Source organism: Siphateles boraxobius, unplaced genomic scaffold, assembly GCF_051911475.1.
Source record: "Siphateles boraxobius isolate OS27281-9 unplaced genomic scaffold, OSU_SipBor_1 8, whole genome shotgun sequence".
NCBI lineage: Eukaryota > Metazoa > Chordata > Actinopteri > Cypriniformes > Leuciscidae > Siphateles > Siphateles boraxobius.
In genome coordinates this window covers 27306897-27334385 of record NW_027509208.1, presented here as the reverse complement: position 1 = coordinate 27334385, position 27489 = coordinate 27306897, and the positions used below count along the sequence as shown (strand labels likewise).

General features: G+C 41.8%; 1 protein-coding gene and 1 pseudogene across 2 annotated transcripts in view; one reads left to right on the top strand and one right to left on the bottom strand.

Moving 5' to 3' along the window:
- The first annotated feature begins 5417 nt into the window (after positions 1–5417).
- Positions 5418–27489, top strand: part of LOC143729132 (pleckstrin homology domain-containing family G member 3) — a 116913-nt gene continuing 94841 nt past the window's right edge. For both annotated transcript variants that reach the window (XM_077220219.1, XM_077220218.1), the window contains exon 1: positions 5418–5639. The gene's annotated coding sequence lies outside the window, so the exon portion shown is untranslated. The remainder of the gene's footprint in view (positions 5640–27489) is intronic.
- On the bottom strand, positions 11961–16692 carry LOC143729151 (uncharacterized; annotated as a pseudogene).

Here is a 27489-nt window from a genome sequence, read left to right as displayed (position 1 = left end):
AAATATTGCTGTTTTGTGCTTGTCCCACACCCAGACTTCTGATCTTCAATAATGAAAAAGAAGTGTAAAAAAATTATTTATCTTTTTTTTTTTAATATGACTGTATACAGTATCAGTAAAATAATCAAAACATAATTGTGGTATTTAAGGTCAGACAACTATTAATGTGATTTTATATACAAAATATAGTTGCCCCACAGTATTGCCGTCATTTCCACCACAACGCTGTAATGTCCCTTTTAAAAGGCTTTTTTGAAAGATTGTTGGGGTAGTTTCTATGGAGATGAACAATGACATCACAGCACATGTCTGACATGGAGGAGATTTTTAATTTCTTCACCAACTTTGGAGAAGAAAACTCAACGTAAATATTGCTTGAAATGAAAATATTTTTATTGAATGGCATTTCCAAACATGGCGTAACGTCAATTGAGTATGTAAATAAATAGATTTTTTAACATACATAGATGTATTTTGCATGCATGCAATGCTAGCTACCAATTCACAGCTAATCTGTAGTACTAGCTTGGATTTTTTTTTACAAAATACTGCATAATTATCATTTCCACCACCGTCAATTCCAACACATTCCTTCTTGGCTGTAAGGAAAATGGAAATGACATTTATGCTTACAAGGTGCAATTCATCGATTGTGTGGCTACATATGTATATATTTTATTTATTGAAATATACAATGCTAATGTATTTATTCAAATGTATATTTGTTGAAATGCCTTTTCATCTATTTTTAAGATGCCGCGGAAGACAACTGCAGAAAGGTCTCAGTCCCAAAACAGAACCAAAGAAACTAATGACTAATGAGATTAATGATTTGTTAAATGGAATTGTCTGTTTCAGAAGGTTTCAAATAAATGTCTTCTGTTTTTCTACATGGAGTCCATTCATTGTCATTTCCACAACACCCAGTAATTTCCACCCCCTCATAACTTTTTAAAAAATATTTACAAAATTCTAATCACTCATTAAAAATGTTTGCATAGTTTATGGGATAATGGTCCACTTAATGTAATAACACAAGTAGTTATTTTTCTTAAATGTACCTAACCAATCCAATATTATATTTCAGGTTGTTGTGGATGTAAGATTTGTGTTTGGGCCTCATAACAATTAATTTACTTAATCCACAAATCTATGGCAATTGCAATATAGGTATAAACTGGTAATACTATGTGTGAAAGTGGTCTTACACTGTTAAGAAATTATCTATATCATAATATTTTAAAATAATAATCAAATATATCTACATGTGATGGAAATGACATTTGTTCAGTGCGGATCGGAAAATATGTAAAAAAACACCAATTTGTCTTATAATGTAAGTGCGTTCTCTCATGGATCATTAAACTAGACTAGTTACTTAACTGTTAGACTGTGACGATTTTGATTTGAACACTTTTTTCCCCTTCAAGTTCACAAGGCCAAAGAAGAACCACCCTCGCTAGCGCTGAAACCTCGTGTTGTCGATGACATCACATGGACCCTGTTACTTTTCTCAGCGCTGGTCATAATGGTCCAATCACATTCGTTTAATTGTGCTTATAAATGGAAATATTGTTGAGAGAATTTTACATTTGTGTCAGATTGTACTTTGGAATGAACTAAACCGTAGGTCTATACACTTAAAGTATTCGTGTACAAACAATAATTGACCCTTCGGAAAGACCCGCCCCCCTTAGTTACTGTCGCTATGTCCGACAAGCTACGCCGCTCTCACGCACACACCATGTTCTCACGCAGTGAAAAATACATCGCGGATCAGAGAGGAGACTGACAATACGCTGACAGACAGGACGGACCAGGTTACTTTTCGGTTACTTTTGATATTAAACATATTAAACAAAGTCTCACCTTTCAAATTTGGTCATTTTTAAAAAGAAATTTAAACAATAAATACCGTTTTGTGGCTCTTTAATGTGTCGTGACAGATCGCTGTAGAGCCTCAGTTAAAGCTGCTCGTGAACCGGTCATCTCTTCCTTCTAGTTATAGCATCAAATAAACATTAATGAACATACGACGGAATGTTGTTTTAACCGCGGAAAGGCGTCAGTATATTCAGTTTTTCAAGTTCAAATCCTCCCATGTTAATCTACTAACTCTCCTGACTGCTTTGTCGGACAAAATGGCGGATGGCGAAGTATGATTGGTCAGATCACCTGTCAATCAAGCTCCCTGCGAAGGGTCAATTCTGTTTTTTTCTCCAAAAAGAATAAACGGTTTTTTGAATGGGGATCAGTATGATAGGTCATGCGTCCCCTTGAGGAAATCTTTCCTGCATTCTTTCCTGCATAATTATCATGCATATTCTCTCTTGTCCACAAGAACAGGGGTTTTCAAACTTTTTGTGTGTGTGGACCGCTATTTGTAATCAAGAATTTTCACGGACCACCTCATAATACACATAATAAAATATATCTACACACAGTCCTTCCTGAATTAATCCGCACCTCTAAATAGGCTTACTAACATTAAAACTATAACTGGTCATAACATCAGTACAACAGCTTGTTAAAGAAAGTTTACTGCACACAACGGCTTCCACATATTTAATTTATGTATTTACTCAAGCGCCCGAGGGCATAATCAGGTTCATTTCAGGGATGCAAACATGTATGGTCAAAAAAGAGAGAGGTAATCGAAGCCCTCGCCCCGCGGCAAATATCCAGATACTTACATTGCCGCCAACCCCTGCCACCCCTATAGGCACATATAGTAAAATGAAATTCAAATAAAGTTTTAACAAAAAAAGGTTTTATAAAAAGATAAACCTCACATATTTCAGCCTTTAAATCATTTTTATAAAAAGAATGAGTCAAAAAAAGATAAATTACTTGACATTTACATCGATGCACATTAGCTTAACTTTTATTATTAGCTAATAGTAAAATTCGGTCCGATTTTCCCGTGCCGTCTGTCATTGCTATGCGCGCTCTCCACAACTTAGTTGTGCTTAGTAGCTAATAGATTTCCACCCCCGAAAAACGCTTGCTGTAGCTCTGCTACAAGATTTATTTACGGAGAAGAGAAAAACACACGTAGTGTTTGGGTGCACGTGCATTCTTACATTCTTCATTGACTGAGCTTTCAATGTTTACGGAAAGGATGAAGCTGATTTTTTTGTTCTTGTCACATGAACTGCGGTACGTTTGCGGCATTATGAAAAGTTGAGGTGTTTTCATCTCGCTGCGCCTAAAAAAATGAGTGCGTCACTTCAATTATGAGCCCACTTGCCGCGCGCCTACATGAAATAATGAACTTGAGAGCGCAAAAGACACGATATATGAACGGCCCCTTGATGAGCTACCTCCAATCAAGCGACGTGTTGGAGACCCCAGTAAAAGATACGCACCAAGAAGAAACACTAGCGTTTCACGCTTGCGCGCATACTGCTGTTTTGGCGTGCAGTATTCTGATTTGCTTATTTCCTATTTACCTGTTAGGTGGAGGCAATTCAGAATTACTGTTGGTGAAATTATAATCAGACAAATATGTTATATAATGAAAAAATATTTGCCTCTGCCGCTTTCCTCTTCAGAGAACCTGTTGCTATCCACCGATCCATGTTGCGGTTCTAACGGCACTGAACTTGAACGTCACGACCGAGCACCACTAGCCTATTTTAGTAATCACACAATAACCAGACAATTTAATTTAAATTTTATATCAATAGAGGCCTACATATTCTTTTTACTTTTTATTTTTTTTATGGGGATTCCTGGTAAAATGAAGGTAAAAAATATTATTTTATATTTTATTTTGCCTTTACACGGACCACCTGCAGTACCCTCACGGACCACTAGTGGTCCGCGGACCACAGTTTGGGAACCACTGCAATAGAAGACATAATTTCTCCAATTTAAAAGTTGTAGCCAATCATCTCAATGAATTTCCTTGAAGGCTAGTGTTCTGTCCTAATAAATGTTTGCAATATTTTTTTAGATAATTAAAAATATAGGCCCTAATAATTTCCCCGCCACTAAATATTTTTTAATAAAATTACATTAAAATATAACATGCCAGTGACCTTTTCTGTTATGTCTCAATTTTTTTTTTTTTTTTTTTTTACTTCTGACTGAATTCTTCACCTTGAATTACTTGATGAACACAATGGTTTTAGACAAAAGCCAAACATTCATGTTTCCATGGAATCTGTCACTTCCAAGCAAGTCCTGACTTCTCTGGTCTTGTCTGAGATGTCTTACAGAAGAAACCAGTCATTATAATATCATCACTGATCATTCTGAACTTACTGAAGAGCAAAGCAATCTTAATTAAAGGAAAATGTTTGGCTCTCAACTTAAACTTCAATGTCAATTTATTAATTGGGGAGTGGCACCTCTCATAAATGTAAAACACCAACACTGTATGACTCAGATCAGGTTGAAAAAGTTGTATTTTTTTATACAAATCAAGGTCCATGTGATGGTTGTGATTCTTTTTCACCCTCCAGTTTTCTTTGGCCTGATTTGTGTTGGGACGTGTGCAGGCTGATCTATTATTCTGTCATACACTGAGACAAAGTCTAAGGTTTCTGAAATAACAGGAAGTTTACATGCTGACTTCTACTGATTCCCTAAAAAATGTTTTCTTTACATTTAAACAGATTTCCTCTCTCAGTGTGGGATGTTTATGTTGTTTGCTAGGAGTCATGTAAGAATTCACTTTTTTCATGACAGTCTTTCTGTTTTTCAGGACAGTGGCTACGTGCAGACAGAATTCATACACCTGTCCTGCTGGACAAACATGTTTTTTGTCATGTCTTGACATGTTTTGTTTCGATGTTCATCTTAATGACATATTTGAAGACTTGTAGTAATGTTATGTGAAAAGACATTCCATGAGTAAAATAACTGTTGCGTAAGTTAGCTGTGATAATTGTTAAAATGACTCGTGAGACATATACTGTACTTCCTGTGTTTTATCTTTCATTAAAGAATAAACTTTTGTCATGCATTTTGAAATCCACAGGGTTGAATCAACAGGGTTGAACTTCAGACCCAATCAATCAATCGATCAATCTTTTCAAACGATCAGTCAGAACAACTTTAGTGAAAGCATAATATTTTAATTTAAAAGCTACATCTAGGCCTATTTTGACTTGTTCTAATTAACTCACTAAAATGTAATGGTGACGAATAATGTGGACATGCAAATCAAAATATATGATAAAAAAAAAACATTTTAAAAAGAAACTGAAGATAAAAAAAGGTTTAACAATAAAAAACAATAGTAGGCTGTAAATAATTAATTGCAGTTCCAATACAGTTAAGTAATGTTGTTCTTATGCACTGGTATAAGCACTTATGAAAATAAGTAGGCCTACACACACACACACACACACACACACACACACTCCGAGCGCGCGCGCGCGCACGAGTCTGCGCATGCGCACTCGTTCACTTTCGAAAAAAGCGGAGGCTTACAGGAGGCGATAACATGATCAGGCTGTCATCATCATTACAACTACAAGCAACAAACGGAGGACTTTGTGCAGGACAGCCTTTTCGTACCTCGACAAGATTTTCGTGCCACAGAGACTTTGTTAACATAAATGCAACTTTATAACGGACTGTTCGGGTGACGTCTTTCGAAGCTTTTAAACTTTATTTCTCTTGTATTGGTAAGTGCTTGCACGAGCTATACCTACCTTCCTAAACTTTATTTCAAGGTTAAAGATTTTAGTTTTATCGTGTTTTCATTTGGTAAAAGTGTCAAACTGAAGTTATCTACCTCCTCTGGTGTTTTTCGGGAGGAATGTACAGAATTTTGGCATTATTGACAAGCAAATTGCAAAAGTTGAAAGTGTGCGTTAAATGCCATATGTTAGTCATCCGTAAACGACAGTGTGGATGACAGCTCTGAGAATAAATATTTGCGTGTTATTATTACGCTGTATATTTTACTCTTTTACCTCACCTCTTGGTTTTAACCTTTGGTGAGAACCGGGGTTGATGTGAAGCTTTGAAAAGGGGGTTGAAAATAAGGCGATTTTAAATCTTTTATTGTTATTTATATTTTATTTTTAAAGATTTTCACTCCTTATGCAGCTCTGTCAAACAAGAGTAACTTAGCCGGATCAATAGTCTGATACCATTTTGAACATTTTAAACAAAATAAACTTTCCCCCCTCTACTTCTTTAGCAGAAAGACCTCTGGTCTGAAGACTGGTCAGAGCAAATCTATCAGTCTATCAAACAAGATAACAGTTGTTTCCCAAGGTTTTACAAGGAAGAACAAATATTATGTAGTGCTCAGCAGGAAGTCTTTCAGTTGAACAATACAAGTAAAAGATATATTTCAGCCAAAGAATTGTGAAAGAGGCAGGATTTATGACTCAATCTCTGAGGAATGTTCTCCGTTGGGACATCTTTACAAATATAAAGCTCCTGCCTGTTTGTGCATCATGTAATTTCAAGCTTTGTAAGTTTCATCTTGAGTATGTGTGGAAGATGCAAAAAACCTCCTTGAACTTCCATTCAAGCTCTTTTCCCACCTAGACATATGTGCATTTCACTGGCTGCATGTCGAAGGCTACATACATCTACATTCATACTGATACATTTGAATACGTGTTTTCGTTTCAAAACACTGTTCGTCCACACTAGCATTTTCAAGTGCTTTCTAAAAGTTTCTCATCCACACTGAAACGTGGGAAAATGCTAAACTTACTGCGCATGTGTAGCACCTCATAAAAGCTCACTGAGATGATACAGACGGAACAGACATCATAAAGTTCCCATGCTATTCTTCTGGCTTTATTTAGCTCAATATCTCACCATTCACTGATTTGTCCATGTTGCACTCAATCACCATTATATGTTTGGTCTAAAACCCAAATGGTGTCATGTTTATTTGCCGCAGGACAAATTAATTGTAGGACTTTATATGTACAAAGTAACATAACATGCACAATACTGGTATAAACATAGATATCTGTTAGTACACTATGCGTAACGTGACAAAACGTGCAACATTGTTTTTGAATATCTCCATTTTCACAGTTCAAACAACAGCTTGAAAACGTAATTTTCAGATTTATCCACTTGTGAGAGACGGAAGGACAAAACGTAGAGAAAACGATGTGGTTTAAAATGAAACCGTATTAGTGTGGTGTGGACAAGGCCTAAAATGTGAGCTGCCTGCCTAGTTAGCATGTTTGGACATCTTTAGTCATTAGTAGTCAGGCGTTTAACTTGTGGCAGGAAGTCTGGTTTTCATTGCAGCTTCTTCTGGTGAAGATCTGCCCGCTTGACAGGAAGAGAGCATCTGTCTGACATGTAAAGCAACCAAACACATATTGCTTTGATTGTATGTTCAGTATAATGGAGTTTATCCTGTGATCAATGATCAGATTGTATTCAGCACTTGTTGTTTCCTTGTGTTCAAGATACCAAGTATGTCTAAAACCTCTTACACAAAGATATTTTGGAAAATTTCTCAAAAAGTAGTTCGGTAACTGTTCTGGAATTGCAGACTTTGGTTCATTCACACTGCCTGAACTTTTCGTTAATCTGTGGTCTTATTCACATGCATCCGTAAAGTGTGACATATGTACTTGTCAAGGAGCCCTGCTCTTTCATCACACACCTAAAAATCTTCAGGAATAAATGTCCGGTCTGAATTTAGCTCCCAAATCCTGTCTAGATTGTCAGCTGGGTTTTGGCACTAAAAGGTTGGGGAAGTTAACGTGTCCCATGTGAGAGATTGTGTCAAACCTGTGAGAGAATTGTGGACTCACCCAGTTCCTTTCCCAGTCCTGCCTGTGGCAGACTGAGTGCCAAGAGGCGTCTTTCATTTCCTGATCCGTGACAGATAAGGAAGGAACACTGTTTAAAAAATGCAATGGTTTCCAGTTCGTTGGCAAATCCTTGCTTAAAGAATCAAAGTTCTTTAATGATGTTGTCTGAAGTTACCACCTCCTAGACGACTTCCAGTCAGAGTAGAAGATAATGATTGTTTAGAAATATGTCAGTGGTCTAAGATGCAGCACTGGTTCCTGTTATCACAGTTTGTCTTTTTTTTTCACCAGGGCACCTTGATGTTGCTAAACAAACTCAGTTCATTGACTAATATTTGCCTTAGCACGATGTTGGAGACTTGTTATTTGACTGTTAAATCTGCTGCTCTTTGAAATACACTATCAGTCAAAGGTTTAGACATACCTATTCATTCATTATTATCACTATTTTTCTCCTATTTACAATAAGAGTAAAATCATCAAAACTATGAAATAACACCAATGGATGTATGGTAATTATGTAGTGGGCAAAAAAGGTTGTTTATTTACCGAAGGAATTCCCATGTGTGCTGGGCACATCACTTTTTTACACTTAACTACTAATTTTAAGCATTTACATTAAGTGTACACCTTCATATCAAAAGGTCTTTAGGAACACGAGAAACATGAATTATACCAAGGAAGGCCAAATCTAGTGGTTTATTCATGTTTGTATTGGCTGTGTGAGTTTTTTCTGAGCTATGAAACCATGAAAGCATAAAACATAAATCAGCGGAAGTGCAAACAATAGGATAGTGTTTGGTCTTCCTTAACCCTTCCATTCCTGTGGATTCATTGTTAAAATGGCTCTATAATGCTGCACCTGAACCACAGAGAGCTATTTGGACAGCTTGGAGCAGATGTTTCTCAGTTCAAAGAAAGGAATTTCACAGTATTTTAACATTCCTTGCACTAATTTTTCTTTCAAACTAAACAAATGTTAACTTGAGTGATGATAATAATTTTGGTTTTAGGAAGAAGCCCAAGCTAGAGAAGAGTTTATCATTTATTTTTGCTTTTTTAGGTTGATTACTTACTAGAGAGCAGATGGACATGCAGGTTGTGTGCCTGTTGCAAGCTTTGTACGTACAGTCAATGTTATTGACCTCATTAATACACATAAGAACATTCAAGGATTATTTCACTTCAGAATTAAAATTTCCCGATAATTTCACCCCTACATCATCCTGTTATGGGAAAATGATGATAGAAGGTGCAAGTTCAATAAACCAGGTTTATTGTACTAACAGGAAGATGTGAAGGTGAGTGAAGAAGCAGGCCTAGGCACTGTGGTAGCGCAGGGAACTGATGGGCAACCCGATAGTCCGTGAGATGATGAGATGAAACAGAATCCTCCGGAAGACGGCAGGCAGACAGAACTCAATGGAAAATCCAGCGGAAAATGGGAAGCACAAGACGAAGACCAACACAGCACAAGGATACATCCAACAACGATCTGACAAAAACAAGATGAAAGACCATGAGCATAAATAGAAACCGCTGATCAGTATCAGCTGGCGCTGATGATAATCAGCGACTGATCAGCGGCTCCGCCCACACACACAAACATAGCGCAAGAAAGAGTCAGTGAATTAATGAACCGTGACACATCCAAGATATTTATGTCTCCTTTCTTTATTTAGTCGAAAAGAAATTAAGATTTTTGAGGAAAACATTCCAGGATTTTTCTCCATATAGTGGACTTAAACGTTTGAAGTTCCAAATTACTGTTTGATGGCAAATGCCATTTACAAAATAAAAAAATAAAAAATTAAACAATGATGTCAGACGATTTTGAAGTTTGAAGATCGTGTAGAGCCTTTGAAGCTGCAGTGAAACTGCAATTTGGACCTTCAACCCGTTGATAACCGGTGAAGTCCAATATATGTGGAAAAATCTTGGAATGTTTTCTTCAAAAACTTAATTTCTTTTCAACTGTACACAGAAAGACATGAACATCTTGGATGACGTGGGGTTGAGTAAATGATCAGGAAATTTTAATACTGAAGTGAACCCTTTAACCCAGGGTTTATGTGAGGGGTATGTGTAATCATGCCTTCATTTGCTGAGCTTGATAAATGTTTTTATACATGTATGTTTTATTGTTTTTAGTTAATTGTGAATACCTTTGGGCAACAACGTTGCTATTAAATGTGCTATATAAATAAATAAAAGTTGAAGTTTACGGATGTACCATGTAAAACTTGAAACAAACATAAAAATTTGGTTTAAACAGGGTTTAGTCTGGCCCTTGAGATTCACTTTCCTGCAGAGTTTAGCTCCAACCCTAATCAAACTGTAGCTTTTTAGTAAACCTGAAGACCTTGATTATCTTGTTTGGGTGTGTTTCATTAGGGTTGGAGCTAAACTCCAGAAACTGCAGGAAAGTGGATCTCGGGGACCGGAATTGCCCAGCCCTGGTCTAGAATTACCCTGGGTTAACAATTTCAAGTGCCAAAAGCCCAGAGGCAATAAGAAGCTCCTCTAATGCCTGAGACTTCACAAGGGAAATATTTATATTTGGGAATTAGCAGTATAATGTAAGAAATGTAAAAAATCTCTGAAAGTTATCCTTAATTTCCAGTCTCTGGTGTTTCTAGTATAATTAGCGTATTTTTCGAGCTGATAATGCAACGTCAAACCTACGAAGGTTCACCCGTCAAAGTTTAATGAGTGCATTGATGACATGAAGCGGGCTGAAGCAGCTACGTTGATGGGTGCTCATATCCTAAATACAGCTGGAGACTGCATAAGAAATGTACAATAATAAATGCAAAACATTTTTTTATTGATATAGAACTCATTTAAAGCCAGGTTCTGGGTTCTAGTTTATTCTGGGTTCTAGTTTATTTTATTTTTTTCCTCATTAAAACCAAATATGTTCATCAGTGATTGTTAGGGGTGTAACAATATATCGTGTCACAATATAACGCAATACAAAAATGCAACAATATGTATCGTGGATAATGAAAATCTGTATTGTGTATATTTCACATGAGTTTTAGTGGCACTACTACATTAAACTACTATAATGTTGAATATAAAGTATAATAATGCAATGAGGGAATATTTGTGGTTCCTGATAATGCCAAATGTCTGATGTTACCAGTAAAAAGTGGCCTACATTATTTTAAATTTATATATATTATTCTGTATTTTCAGCTTTAGAATCATGAATATACTTTTATTCTGATGTCACCGTTGTCCTGTGCTTTTGGTCCAATTTACAATGTAATACCAAATTTAGCATTTTAATCAACAGTAGATTTTGTTTTAACCTTTTACCATATGTCTTGGAGTATCGCAATAATATCGTATTGTGAGTTGAGTATCGTGATATCTAATTTATCTAATTGTGACTCGAAACTGTATATCAAGAGCAGGGACACATTTGTGTGCGTTTTGTGATTTCACCGGAACAGATACCATGTAGAGTCTCCGCAACAGTGTTTAAGGGATAGTTCACCCAAAAATTCAAATTCTTTCATTTAAGTTGTTCCAAACCTGTATGAATTTCTTTCTTCTGCTAAACACAAAACAAGATATTTAGAAGAATTTGTAACCAAACAATAACACTGTTGCGACACTGATAACAGCAGCAACGAGCATTCAGCATGATTTTAAAAACAACACATCCCAGCCACATCGCCTCTTATTTAATACAAAGAAAGAATTGTTATTCAAATGGAGAGGTTTCTTTTGGATTGGATACATCCATGCCCCGAGATGTTTCAAAAAGTGGTGGGGACAATAGAGTGGTGCAGGTATGACATCACTTTGTAGGCCAAAACACAGAAGCGAGTTGCATTTTAGCACTTCCGGTCCCATCGTCCCAAAGTCGATGGTTTTGTTTTTTTGTTTAAATCGCTAAAATAAGGTCTGCTGTGAACACAAGCTCAAGACACTTTCACGTTTTATACTACGACATAAAATACATCAATATTACCCCACTCGTGATTTTTTGAAGCTGTTACGTGTTTTGAAAAAGTGGCCTAAATGGGACTACAGAGGCAGTCCAGGAGATTAAACGTTTTCAGTCTGAAAAGGTAAACTTGGTCCGCTTTTGCAGCATCGTTATACTTATAATTGTAGTTCTTGAAATACACCTCTGGTGCAACTCAGACACATCATCAGTGATGTATTCTGGGTTCATTCGGTGTTTCGGGTCTCACAACATCATACACCCTCGCCCAGGCGACCCAGCCAGGGTTGATCAGACCCTGGCTTGTGTCTGAGTAGCTTGTATGATCCACGGATCGCCCCACTTGATCCATAGCCATCTTGACGCCTTTTCGGCGGCGTCCGTGATGTTCTTGATGGCTTTCCTGATGTGCAGTCCCTCCATTCCAAGCATCTTGAGGGCCCTAATCAGTGACTGGCCGACGAATCCTCTGCACCCGACCTCGATGGGCTTCGGCATTCGCCTGCCAGCTCCTCGTACTTGGCCCTCTTCCTCTCAAAAGCCTCCTCCATCCGGTCCTCCCAGGGAACAGTCAACTCCAGCAGGACCACTTGCCTTGTTATTTCTGACACCAGGACAATGTCTGGCCTGAGTGTGGTCACTGAATCAGAATCAGAAAGAGCTTTATTGCCAAGTGTGCTTGCACACACAAGGAATTTGTTTTGGTACTGAGGCTTCCAGTGGACATATACAAATACAACAAGAAACACAATAATACAAATTATAAGAATAAAAAAGTATCACAGTTGGGTTTAGTCAGAATAGACATTTTCAGATTTACAGATTATGAACATATTTACAGTGTTTTGAATAGTATAAATAAATAAATCTACATATAAGTTTCACCTGAGTTGTAGGATATTGCTCTAAACAGTGGGAGTATTGCACTTAAAGGCATATGCCTTGGGAGATATGTTAACTCTTCAGGAGGGAAATGGCCTGTGGGAAGAAACTGTTCCTGTGCCGAGATGTTCTTGTGGCCAGAGATCTGAGTCGCCGTCTTGACGGTAACAGTTCAAACAGGTGAGTGGAGTCTTTGATGATTTTACCTGCTCTCTTCCTCACTCTGGAAGAGTACAGGTCCTGGAAGTTTGGCAGTGGGGCACCAATGATCCTCTCCGCAGTCCGGACTGTCCGTTGTAGTCTCCTGATGTCTGATTTGGTAGCTGAACCAACCAGACAGTGAAGGAAGTGCATAAAAAAGACTCAATAACGGCTGAGTAGAACTGAATCAGCAGCTCCTGTGGCAGGTTGAACTTCCTCAGCTGGCGAAGGAAGTACAGTCTCTGCTGGGGTATTTTCACAACGGAGCCAATGTGATTATCCCACTTCAGGTCCTGAGAGATGATAGTGCCCAGGAGCCTGAATGACTCCACTGCATCCACAGTGCTGTTCATGATGGTGAGTGGGGGGAGTGCTGGGCTGTTCCTCCTGAAGTCCACGATCATCTCCACTGTTTTGAGGGTGTTCAGCTCAAGGTTGTTATAACTGCACCAGACAGCCAGCTGTTCAACCTCCAGTCTCTAAGCAGACTCGTCACCGTTTTGGATGAGACCGATGACAGTGGTGTCGTCTGCAAATTTCAGGAGCTTGACAGTGGGGACTTTAGAACTGCAGTCATTAGTGTACAGGGAAAAGAGCAGTGGGGAGAGAACGTACCCTTTGGGGGGCGCCAGTGCTGGTGGTGAGAGTCCTGGATGTGTGTTTCCCCAGTGTCACTCGCTGCTGCCGGTCCGTTCAGGAAGCTGGTGATCCACTGACAGATCGAGGATGGTATGGAGAGCTGGGTCAGTTTGGCTGTGAGAAGATCAGGCATGATGGTATTGAAGGCCGAACTGAAGTCCACAAATAAGATCCTTGCATAAGTCCCCGGTCTGTCGAGATGTTGCAGGATATAATGCAGTCCCATGTTGACTGCATCATCCACAGACCTGTTTGCTCTGTAAGCAAACTGAAAGGGATCCAGCAGGGGTCCAGTGATGTCCTTCAGGTGGGCCAACACCAGTCTTTCAAACGACTTCATGACCACAGACGTAACCACAGACTGCAATATTTTTGGCACTTTTGCAAGTAGCCCCCCTGATTGCTTCAGGCCCTGGTGTGGCTTCTCCCCAGCTTTAACAAAGGCAATGTTCTGTCTTGCTGGTTGCTGGTATCTACTGCAGGCGATCCCAGTGCTGATAACATCTGCAATGACCCTCAGTACTTGGTCGTGGCACCAACGGTAGCGCCCCTCTCCCAGTGCTTTTGAGCAGCAGCTCAAGATGTGCTCTAATGAACCTCCTCTCTGGCAGAATGGGCACAGCGGAAGAGATTGGATGGACTGGGGAGGACATCATAGACAGACCGAACCAGGAACTTAATCCGGGGTGGCTCAGACTTCCACAATTCTGTCCACGATATTTTCCGGTCTGCCGCCTGCTCCCCGAGTCCATGCTCCCTGCTGCCTCATCCCTACTGACCTGCTGCAGCGGACTTCTTCCACCCCAACTCGGACCTCCTCTTGAATCAGTTGCCTCCTTTCCTTCCCCTGGACCTTGTTGAAGTGAGGTCTTGGATTGCTCCCGAGTCTTGCCCGTCCAGATGCCACTGCCCCCACCAGCTCACTATGTCGCAGCTGTGACTCAGCCTGATCTACTGCCTCTTGGGCCTTCCACTTCCTGCCGAAGAGACCTTGATGTCACTGGAGTCTCTATACAGTAGCACCTCTCTTGATCGGGTTACCATAAACTCTTCCTTCAGACTGCTGAAGGGCAATTTTAGCTTGTTCTTCCTCCCGTACAAGGCGATGTCACTGAGGCTTCGTGGTAGGCCTAGCCACTTCCGCAGGGAACAGCTGACTTTCCTCTCAAAGCATTCAACGGTGGTAATTGGCACATCGTAGACCAGCAGTGGCCAGAGCAGTCGGGGTAGGATGCCGTGCTGGTAGATCCAGGCTTTAAATTTACCTGGCAGACCTGACTTGTCCACAGCCATCAGCCAGATTACCAACTGGTTGGTGGTTGTCTGGAGTGCTGTGGTGTCCTTCAGGGTGCAGTCGTAGATCCTACCCAGACTCTTGACTGGATTTTCTCCGACAGATGGTATATGGATGTCTCCTAGTGAGAAGCGGAACTGGTCTGTAACCTTCCCTTTCTTTACCACCAGGGACCTGGACTTAGCTGGCTTGAAATCCATCCGAGCCCAGTTGATGAGGTGCTCGAGCCCTTGGAGGATCCATCTGCACCCCGGAACCGATGTTGTGGTCACCGTCAGATCATCCATAAATGCTCTAATGGGGGGCTGCCGTATGCCTGACTTGGTGAGTGGGCCTCTGCACTCTACCTCTGCAGACTTCACCAGCATATTCATCGCCAAGGCAAACAATATCACGGAAATAGTACATCCCATGATAATTCCCTTCTCAAGCCGATGAAATGCAGATGTTTCCGCTCCAGAGGTGACTCTCAGACTGAAGGAATTATAATAATCCAGTATGAGGTGCTTAGTCTTGTCTGGAACGTGGTGTCGGTCAAGTGCGGCTTCTACCAGCCTATGAGGGATTGACCCGTAGGCGTTGGCGAGGTCGAGCCAGAGGACTGCTACATCCCCTTTGCCTTCACATGCCTCACGTAAGAGCTGAGTGACAACTCCTGTATGCTCGACACATCCTGGCATCTTTGGGACCCCCCCCCTTCTGCACCGAGGTATCGATGTACTTGTTCCTCAGAAGGAACTCCGTCAGGCGTCGGGCAAGAATACTAAAGAAAATGTTGCCCTCAACACTGAGGAGCGAGATGACTCTAAACTGCTCGATGGTACTTGGGCTCTCCTCCTTCTGGACCCAGACACCCTCTGCGTGTCGCCACTGTTGCGCTACCTTCCCCCTCCTCCAGATGACATTGATTAGTTTCCATAACCTCTTCAAGAGTCTAGGGCACCTCTTATAGACGACGTACGGCACTCCACTTGGGCCTGATGTGGAGCTAGTTCTAGCAGCCTTGACGACTTATTCAGCTTCCTTCAAAGTTGGCTCCCTGGTGTTAAATGCCGAGGTGGGTTCCGGCGGAGTTATCAATGTTTTACTTGGCCCAAGATCTTTGTTTCTTGCACTGTCACTGTAGGTGGTGCTGAGGTACTTGTTAACCTCTTCTCCAGTGCACGCAAGATGGCCACTTTTTTTCTGCCTGAGGATCTGCTTCGTAAATCCAAAAGGGTCAGAAATGAAGGCACACGTTTCCTGGCTCTCTCCTTGCCCCTCCTCCTATGCCACTCAGCTCGCCGGAGGGTGCTTAGTCTTTTCCTCAGGGTGTTGCGGAGTTCTGCCAGACCAGCCTTTTCCTCCTCCCTTGCCTGCTTAAACTGCCGCCCGAGCAGTCTGAGCTCACTCCTTAGCTGGCTGATCTTCACTTCCCGTCGGTTTGGCTCTGCCACACCTCTGGTCTGCTGTTGTTCCTTAATACCGAACCTTTCGGCTCTGATGCTGATGATCATTGCTGACAGAGCCCGCAACTTCTGGTCTACACCCCCCCTCGCGGTAGCTTCAAAGATTTGGTCCAGGTCCTCATCGAACTGGAGCCACTCTCTCTCCTTGTTGGCAGCGGGCAACTTGACCCGGCCGTGTTTGGAATGTCTGACATGGGGTGGAGGTTGTGGTGCGTGGAGATTTTGGGCACTGTGGGGTGACTCCGGGCCGGGCTTCTCCTGCGTCTCACCAGGTATTGGACCTGTGCGTTGCACCACCTGCTTCCCGATCAAGCATTTCATTTTAGCCTGGTGGATCTTCAAGCCATGCCGGTTCTTGCAGACTTTGCCACATACGCAAACTGCACTCATTGTCGTTTCTCCATATGCATTGGTCGTTACCTGTGTATCCGTCCTGTTGGGGTGCTCATTCTCCCCCCCTCTCGGGCACCCCTGGGGGTATGGTTCATTAGGGGTTTTCGTAGCTTGTTTCTGGGTTGCTGGCCCTTGCTGCCCCGGTTACTGTCTTCCCAGGTGCCAGCTGTCTCTCCTGCAGTCCCCATACTCTTCATGGTTGTCATCCGCACTGTTCCCGGAAATCACTGACTTAGATGGTATAGCTCTTGAAATACACCTCTGTGCAACTCAGACACATCATCAGTGATGTAGTAAATGGTAAATGGACTGCATTTATATAGCGCTTTCACAGACCCAATGGCCACCAAAGCGCTTTACATGTTGCCTCACATTAACCCATTCACTCACTCATTCATACACCGACGGCGGTGTCAGCCATGCAAGGCGCCATCCAGCTCGTCGGGAGCAGCTGGGGTTAGGTGTCTTGCGCTACACTTATAACCAATAGTACACTTATAAACAATTCTAATATAAAAATTCTGGGAAAATGTTTTTAGATAAAAACTGAAAGAGTTGTTGGGAAGCATAGTAATGGTGACGTTGAATTTGTGGGACCGTGGAGTAGTTCGTTTATAGCCTAACTTAAGCTTTTTACTTCTGGCGACTTCATTTAAGCTTCAAAATTCATAAAAGTTGTGTTCATCTGTGATAATTATCTTAATGGACAAAACGTGCAAGTATCATAAACTTTTGTTGATCACAGAGCTTGTTTTTAGCAATATTTCAAAAGTCTATGGGAAAATCCTATTGGGTTTTTTTTGAGGGAACCAGTGTGACATCACACCTGCACCACTCTATACCGACCCTGGCAAAAAATGGTGGGGACATGTCCCACCCATCCCACAGTCAAATTACGCCTATGACAGCATCCAAACGGAAGTTAGAATCCATCATGGCGGCACTCATCGTTTGCTCAGGAAAAAGGTGGATATTGGCAGTTTGGAACTCCCGATTTATAAATTGCTACAAAGTAATGGAAATGATCCGTATATCGCAGTGCTTCCCAAACCAGTCCTGAAGGCCCCCACCACTGCATATTTTGGATACCCAATTCAGGTCTTGCAGTGTGTAATAACCTGAGGACTGGAATCAGATGTGAGATGGAGACATTAGTGGGCGGTTTGGGCATGACTAATGCGTCAGATTTCTTGAAAGCAGTGATCATGACTGTGTGTAAACATGCTGAGAGATGTCTATTTGTGCTTATTTTAGATTTCTGTGTCTATTTGGGGGGGGGGGGGGGGGTCTTACATGCGCTTCATGAGACACGCACGCACATTTGCACACACACATGCAAGGTCTCTCATTCTCTCTCTCTGCCGTGCGCGCGCTACACGGTTTGGAGCTCGCGAGCTCTAGATTCCGGGAGATTTGAACTAATTTGCGGGCATCAGGGAGCCGATATCAATATGCGGGAGACTCCCGGAACTTCCGGGAGACTTGGGATGTCTGTAACCAACCTTCAGTGACTGGACAGAATCCCCTAGAAGCTTTAACACACTTCTATAATGCTTTCTGTTATATATCTGGAATATTAGTGAACTCTCTACATGATAGCACACAATAAGGAATGGTATGTGTAAATATCATGTAGCCTACACTCTCAGAAAAATGGTACAAAAGTTGTCACTGGGGCCAACCAAAATGTTCCTTCCCGGTGATAGCTTTTGTATCTTTTTTTCTGAGAGTGTAGAAATGGGGTCATATCATACAGATTTTACAGGCAATTTAATTTACCCTGAAGTCCACTTAAAGTTTGGCATTAGGTGTGATTAACCGGTACTTGATCATACTTGTAGTATTAAACAATCCATTTTTGCTGCTGCTTCTTTGAGAGATCTTATTGTAAAGTGTTACCATTTAACAACACCTAAGAAAATTATTTTCAAGCTCTTTAGTATCTCATAGTTCAAAGAATATCCGGGGTCAAATGAGTGACAACATGTGATCAAATTCAGTACATTCTCTGAATTCGATCACAGTATGTTGTTGTGTCTTGTTTCAAAGTCACATACTATGTTGGCTACATACTTCATTTTGGAAAAGTAACCATTATATTGCAAAGTAAGAAAGAAATTACAATACCCCACACAACTTTCACACATTTTGCTCTTATTATTAGTTCTGTACAGAATAGTGTCTGTCCTACTTTGTCTGACTGGGAAGGCCAAGTTTCTGAAAACCTGTGGATGTTGATATGTAAATGTGGGCAGTCATGTTGATGTTTCGGATCCAACATTTCAGTGTGAGATGTTTTTGCAGCTCTTTTTTCAAATCTTTTTTGGTTTGTGGCATGTTATCATATATATAAATGTTTTACCATTTTTAAAAATGACTGAATACTTAATTTCTCAAATGGTGTGCTTGTCTCTTTCTGAAAAGTTAAAAAAAAGTTCATAGTCATTGTGAAAGTAATCCATTTAAATCAAGTAGGTTAATGCAAGGCTTCTGAAGAGACCCAATCACTTTTCTATAATGAACATATTATTTAAATTAGTTTATTTTATTCCCATGTAAGCACTGATCAACACCCATTCATAGTGCACATTAAAATATGATAATCCAAAGCTCAAATGTTCTTGCTTGAGGTGCAAGAACCAATGAGTTTTGTTGTTGCAGATCACGTTATGTGCACATACGTAAAGCTTGGTTTTAAGTATCGCCACTTCCAAATATAGCTCTTGAGCGTACCGCCACCTCTCCGTGCGCCCAGAACGTGCTTTTAGCGTACCGGTCCGCTCATTTGTACATCTGTTTTAATCCTTTGGCTGCGCTGTCGCTTTTCAGAGCGCCCTTCACAATGCGCGCTTCCTAATTCGTCCCACCGAGAGCAGAGACTACATTACCCATACACCCTTGAGTTTTACAAGTGAAAAGAGCATGCGTCGCTTTTGCCGCTGTCAGTAGCTACGTTTACATGGACACAATCGGAATGAAATCAATACGATTGATGAACAAGGTGTTTACATGAATGATAAATAAAGTAATCGGGTTGATGTGCGCGTTTATATGTCACAAGTTTCAAATCTGAACTGATTTTTTGACATGCACAAACTGCACGAATATACAGAGTTTCCCGCTGTTCGCGCATAAATATTCTCCTCTATTGGTTCTTTATTTGTTTTAAACAGCAGACGTAATATTAATTCGTCTCTGGTCATAATTTAGAGCATATTAACCGTTTTGCCGTGCTGATCACGAAGTAAAAATGCCCCTCCCCACGGCCAAAACCAGGCGTCTGTGGATGAGAATCCACAACAAGGACTGGTGGGACGTTGTCCTGCTTCACTTCACATCCGCGCGAGTAACATGAGAATTTTAGAATGACGGGAACGTCTCGGTTACGTATGTAACCCTAGTTTCCTGATAGGGAATGAGACGCTGTGTCAAGCTGTGGGAACGCCTCTGCGTGTGTGCGTCATGAAGCACGTATGGAATCAGTCCAATGGAGAGACGGAACCTCATAGGCGGGTGACGTCATCGACCAGGAAACAATAAAGCACCCCCAAAACACAAGCGCGACAGCTTCTGATAGGCCTGAAGGAAGCGCTAACGGGCATGCTGGGAGTATGGCAGAACGACGCAGTGCTCGTTCCCTATCAGGGAACTAGGGTTACATATGTAACCGAGACGCTTGCCGAGAGCTGCGGCAAGCTGTGGGAACGCCAATACCCAAGTCGCCATAGGAGCAAATGGCCGTCATGTGGGAACTAGCGCACAGAGGACGAGAGCACCTGCGCCCCAGGAGTTGAACTTAAGTCCAATTCATAGAACTTAACAAATGTATGCGGTGAGGACCACCCAGCCGCATCACAAACATCACTTAGCGATACTCCTGAAAACAATGCTTTAGAAGCAGCCATACTCCTAGTAGAGTGGGCTCGTACAGCCAAAGGTGAAGGATGACTAGCCGACTTATAAGCAACTGAGATGGCCTCAACCACCCACTTGCTCATTCTCTGTTTAGACGCGGGACACCCTTTCCTGGGTGGCCCAAAGCACACAAATAACTGTTCTGATTTCCTCCACAGGGCAGCTCTGTGGACGTAAGCGTCTAACGCCCTAACCGGGCAGAGAAGGTTAAGTTTCTCCTGATCTGATGACACAAAAGGAGGAGGATAGAAAGCCTGCAGCACTGTAGGTGGTCTAGGGTATAGAAAAGCCTTAACCATACCAGGCGAAAACTCCAGGCACGAGGGTGCAACCGACAGGGCCTGCAAGTCTCCGATTCTCTTAAGTGAGGAGATTGCAAGCAGAAAAAAAGTTTTATATGTGAGAAATTTCTCAGAAACCTCCTCAATAGGTTCAAAGGGGGCCAAAGAAAGGCCCTCTAGTACAATGGCCAAATCCCAAGTCGGCACCCTCGTACGAACTGCAGGCCTCAGCCTCAAAGTGCCACGAAGGAAGCGAGTTATAAGTGGGTGTCTCCCAAGAGAAACTCCACTGAAAGGGACATGGAAAGCAGCTAGTGCCGCCACATACACCTTTAGTATGGAGGGGGATAACCCTGCAGAGAAACGCTCCTGCAGAAACTCCTGCACTGCACCCACTGGGCCGTTAACTGGGTCCTGCCGGTGTTCTGCACACCAAGAAGTGAAAAGTTTCCACTTCAGGGCATATAACTTCCTCGTGGACGGAGCACTGGAGTGAAGGATGGTCTCAACAACCTCAGTTGAGAGACCAGATTCTATGAGCTGGGCCCCCTCAGAGGCCAAGCCCACAGTTTCCACAACTCTGGGCGGGGGTGAAATATCGTACCGCCCTCCTGAGAGAGTAGATCCCTCCTGATCGGAATCTCCAAGGGAGAGCCGTCCAGAAGAGATATTAGGTCCGCGATCAAATTCACGCGGCGCTGCCTTCGTGCTCTGGTCATGTGGAAAGAAACCTGGTTCCTATCCAAAGGGCCTGTGTTGGGGGCTCTTTGTCGTCGCGTAACGCTAACGACGGATGCTTCCCTCACAGGGTGGGGGGCGGTCTGTGGGCAGAACCACTCTGAATTTTGGTGGACGACACCTGAATTGGATAGTATAACCCTTTTTTACTGTGTGCAGAACCCACTGAGATATTTTTGGAAGGCTTTTCCACTCTGCCAGAAATACTACTAAGGGTACCAGTCTCTCGAGACTGGCCTCTGGTGTAACTTGAGCAGCAAACACAGCGCCCTGTAACGGCGCACCGGCAGGGAACGACTGGCTTAACTGCTCTGAGACCCTCCTCAGAGGGGGCGAGCGCCCCTCGGGAAAGCGCTCGCTGGGACCGTCTCTGCCCCGGCATGAAGGCGGGGTTGGCAGAACCGGCCCCTGAGGGCACCGAAGAAGAGCGGGCACCGTGTAATGCGGTGAACACCTCTCTCCCACGGCAGGGACCACCCTCAGCATCCTGACGCCAGTGGCGTCAGGACTTCCTCTTTGCCGAAGCCTTCTTAGCCATAATAACTGTCCTCAGATCAGTTTTGCCAGAAGACTTCGGCTGAGAGTGCCGGGTCTGGTCCCACTGTTTGGAAGGGGGAGCGCGAGACGCGACACTCTGCTTTTGTTGCGCCCTATGTGAAGAGCTGTCTGACGGCCTGGACTGCTCCCGCCCAGCAGTACCGGGGACATGAATTTTAAGAGGCATACATTTCTGAAACGCTGCCGACTGTTTCTTTTCTTCCTGAAATCTATCTATGACAGTATTTACAGAATCACCAAAAAGACCATGAGGAGAGAGCGGAGCGTCCAAAAGAAAAGCTTTGTCTTTATCTTTCATACCAGTGAGATTTAACCATAGATGCCTCTCTGCGGCCACCAGGGCTGCCATAGTATGGCCCATTAGCTTGGCCGACTCCTTGGTGGCGCGCAGAGATAAATCTGCAGCCTGACGCAGTTCGCGAACTACGTCAGTGCTGACCTCTTGAGTGTCACTCACATTCTTTAATAAGTCAGCCTGGTATGCCTGCAAGATGGACATCGTGTGCAGGCACGCCGAGGCTTGACCGACCGCCGAATACGCCTTACCCACTAAAGCTGACGTACTTCCAAGAGGCTTAGAGGGTAAAAGTGGTGCTTTAAAAGAAGATGCAGCTTCAGCAGAAAGATGACTAGCAAGCGCCTCTTCTGCTTTGGGGATCGCCCCATAACCATGAGATTTAGCCCCCACAATGTTTGAATAAGTGGAAGTTTGAGGGCTAAAAACATGATAAGAGACGGCTTTTTCCACGATCTCGAAACCTCTGTGTGGAGATCAGGGAAGAAGGGCAAGCACCGGCGTGGAGGTTGAGAACGGGAAGGCAAAAATCTTTCATCTAATTTAGATTTTTCTCTAGACTCCTGCCTAACAGCTGGCCACTCGATGCTTAATTTAGAAACAGCACGAGTGAGCACCTCCATAAGCTCCTCACTTTCGGGAGTGCGAGATGGCGAATCATCGACATCTCCCGCATCCAGACTAACAACATCCAGATCCTCAGAACTGGATAGTTGCAGTACTGGGGCCTCAGTTCGGGGGGAAGAAACCGCAGAGCGTGCTTCCGAACCCGAGACTGAGGCACTGGATCTAACAGGTAAGGGCTGAGATAGGGCAGAGCCCGTCTCAAGCCCCGCTTGTTAGATCCATCTGCGATCCCCACGAATGACGTCGCCGCTCAGCCTCGGCATAAGCGGGACCCGATCCGCGGGGATCGCGAACCGAACCACTCTCCTCAAAGAGTGATGGGCGGGAGCGGAGCGTTCTAAGAGGCAAACGCTCGCAATGCTCACTATCAGCCCCCTCGAGAGCTGACTGGGCATGCTGCACTCCCAAACAAACAACACATAAGCTGTGTGTATCCCCGCTCGTTAAATAGCGCGAGCAGGGAGGAACACACTTCTTAAATTGTTGTTCGCTCGCCATTGTCTCTCAATATAATATATATATATATATATATATATATATATATATATAGTTTTTTGAAATAGTGAAACTCCTGCTTAGTGACAGACAAAAACACTTGAGACAGATCCACATATAGCGCTTACTGAAGGCAAAGAAGCTGTCGCGCTTGTGTTTTGGGGGTGCTTTATAGTTTCCTGGTCGATGACGTCACCCGCCTATGACGTTCCGTCTCTCCATTGGACTGATTCCATACGTGCTTCATGACGCACACACGCAGAGGCGTTCCCACAGCTTGACGCAGCTCGAGTTCCCTTGAAAGGGAAGGTTATTAATATGAAACTTTATTCAACAGGAAAAACAGCTCGTTCCGCGCGTTATACTCATTATGTTTATTGAACGTCATTGCACATGTGCAGTCCTTTCAGTTTCGGTTTTCAATCAAGTTTTTACATGTTCTCTCGATCGGATTACATAAGGGATAAACCACCCCTTTCAATACGATCGAAATGACATTCGGATCGAGCTCAATCGGATCGATTAAGGTGTTTACATGAGGGTTTTTTAGTCCGATCGAGCCGTCAATCCGATTATAAGTGTCCATGTGTCAATCATGGTGTCAACTCAACGTGGTCCGGAGAGGGTGTGTGAAACGGGTAAAGAAATGAATGAACCAAAGCAAGACTCATGTTTATGTTCTACTGTTCTATGGTTATTATGTTATTATGTTTTATAATTTATTTTATGTAGCCTACATTTTGTTCAAAATGTTTTCAATACCTTTTTGCACATTTTATTTATGTTCAGTAGCTCTTTCTAGCTCAAGCAAATCCACAATTAAATTATTTTTTATAAGGTCGTCTGTTGACTGTAAATATATATATATATATATATATATATATATATATATATATATATATATATATATATATATATATATATATATATAACCCCTTCAATATAGTTGTTGTTACCTCAGGGGAGGAGGGGAGTCAGCAAAAAAAAAAAAAAAAAATTAATAATAGAGTACCGGCACCTCTTTTGGGCCAGTTAAAGTACTGATTATTGCATATAGATGAAATGTTCATTTTTCAAAATATTGCCTTGTAGCACGATACTATTTGTATTTGTTATTTGTGTATCTTCTCGTCAATCTGCATAGGTTAGTGTGCTGCTACATTGAGACTCCCAGAATAGGCCCTCTTGTGTCTGTGCTTTTGCCTTGTCATGTGATCTGGCACTGGGCTGTGAGGGGCTGTTTGTTCATTGTTGTTCTTCAGCTGTGTCATTTAACCCCATTCTCTCTTTTTAGCCAAGTCTGAGAACAAGATTTAGTTTCTTATGTCTCCATGTCACATCATGTCTGCTTTTAGGAGCTTTAGGAGTCACTTCAACATGGTAAGTGTCAACAACATTCCATGGGTGTGTTTTGGGAAAGTCAACCTAAACTTATAGTTTACAACCACTAGGCTAACCAGATTTCAGAGAGGAAAGGGTATACCCTTCCCCACCATTTGAAACCTTGTTCTTGTGAGCTAAAAGTAGAAAATTGACTTATGGCTCATTAACATTGTGGCAGATTTAAAAGATGGGAATGGCGGAAATCCCCCACAGCATGATAGGAAAATGATTTGTTTTTGATTTGATTTAGATCATGATCTTTTTTAATAACCAATGCAAGCATTAACGACTAGAGTAGCTACAGGCTGTCGTATGAGTCTGACCATGCATATATTTATGTTATGGGTTATGTTGTTGCTTATGTTATTGGTAAAAAAAACATAAGTTTATAGCCATGACACCAATACAAGTAATTATTCTAACTGTATAGCCTTATTTATTGACATATTACTGTAAGGTAATTTTGAGACTGTCTTTGGTTCACTGCAGTTTTAAGGAGAAAATACTCAGCAATGGTGTTAACTTATGAATTTGCACATGGTTTGTCTTAATGCATATTGAAATTACCACATAGACATATTAAAAGCTGGCTTTTTTCCCACAGGGGGACTTTAAAATTCTTTCTATCCCAGCCTAATACCTAGACAAATAAACTATTTTTTTAAAGTATTATTTTCAGTGATCGTCTAATGCAGTCAACACACTGATAGCTACCTGAACGTTGTCAGTGAAACAAAAAGAGCTGCAGTTTGAGTGTGTCATTGTTGCAGTCATTTATCTTAAAGAGCTGAGGGGTGTGATTACTGTGATGCTAGTGGCGTGAAACAGGAATTCCTAAATTCATTGTCTCGCTAGACGGATTGTCCTGCATCAGAATGGCTCTGTCAGGCGTGTCTGGATGTTCAAACAAACAGAGCAGTGTTTTGATAGCATGACAGAGCCACAGTGTTTACACATTCTGTTTACCCTTCTCAATAAGCTGGGATAGGAGAAAATATTTTAATTAAAAAAATTAAAAATAGTCAAGTCAAGTCATCCTCATTTATATAGCGCTTTTAACAATGTAGATTGTTTCAAAGCAGCTTTACAGAGATAAACATATAATTTAAGGTAACATAGATTGGTTTAGTTTTATAGAGGTTCTTGAAAAATGTTTTTTCCAACTAAAGTTAGTTTTGATTGATTCACTTCCGTCTAAATGATCATTTGTTATTAAATTAGGGGCCGCTAAGACGACACTGTTCTCTCTAAACAGACTTTAAACGTGAACCTGTGATAGACGCTGATGGCGTTCACCTGCGCATTAAGAATTGATTCTAAAGTTATGTGCGTTTGATTATATGTGCGCAGGTTTGTAATTCTTACAAACCATGCCTAAACAAACTACTTGTCTTGTCTATAAATTTTGATGCAGAATTTTATTTTATCTTATCACTTCGGGTAGGTAAGCAAACCAAAAAATTCCGCAACACTTTATCTGTAGAGTGGTATAGGGATCCTGCACAGGGAGAGGCTAGTTGGCACTTCAGCACTGCATTGTCATCGGGTCCAGGCGAAAGTCCTTCGTCAGATCTGGAAACGTCCTGGATCCGGCAGGCTGCGGGAAAACCTCGGGATAAACAAAGACACTAAAATTAGCGTAGATGCCATTCTTCTTATGATGTAACGAGTACATCAGGATTTAAGGGACGTGTTCCCAGTTCCGGCTGACCTAATATAAGCAGCCTGATATTGAATTATAGAAGTCTATAGAGTGTTATGTGAATGCTAGGTCAAAGAGATGTGTTTTTAGTCTAGCTTTGAACTGACAGACTGTGTCTGCTTCCCGGACAATGTTAGGAAGATTGTTCCAAAGTTTTGTTGCTAAATAGGAAAAGGATCTACCGCCAGCAGTCGATTTAGATATTCTAGTTATTATCAACTGGCCAGAACTTTGAGATCGTAATAGACGTGAAGGACTATAATGCGTTAAGAGCTCGCTCAAGTACTGGGGAGCTAAACCATTTAGAGCTTTGTAAGTAAGTAAATCAGCAATATTTTAAAATGTATACGATGTTTAATAGGGAGCCAATGCAGTGTTGACAGAACCGGGCTAATATGGCCGTACTTCCTGGTTCTGGTAAGAACTCTAGCGGATCCGTTTTGAACTAGCTGTAGTTTGTTTATTAAGCGTGCAGGGCAACCACCCAGTAGAGCATTACAATAATCTAGCCTTGATGTCATGAACGCATGAACTAGTTGTCCCGCATTTGTCAATGAGAGCATATGACGTAATTTAGATATATTTTTAAGATGGAAAAATGCGGTTTTACAGATACTAGACACGTGACTTTCAAATGAAAGATTGGTATCAAAGAGCACAAACAGGTTCCTAACTGACGACGAAGACTTAACAGAGCAGCCATCAAGTGTTAGACGGTATTCTAGGTTATTACGTGTGGAAGTTTTTTGTCCAATAATTAGAATCTCTGTTTTTTCAGAATATAGTACTAGGAAATTACTAGCCATCCAATTTTTTATATCAACTATGCATTCCAATAATTTTGTGAATTGGTGAGTTTCGTTAGGTTTGGAAGAAATATAGAGCTGAGTATCATCAGCATAACAGTGAAAGCTAATTCC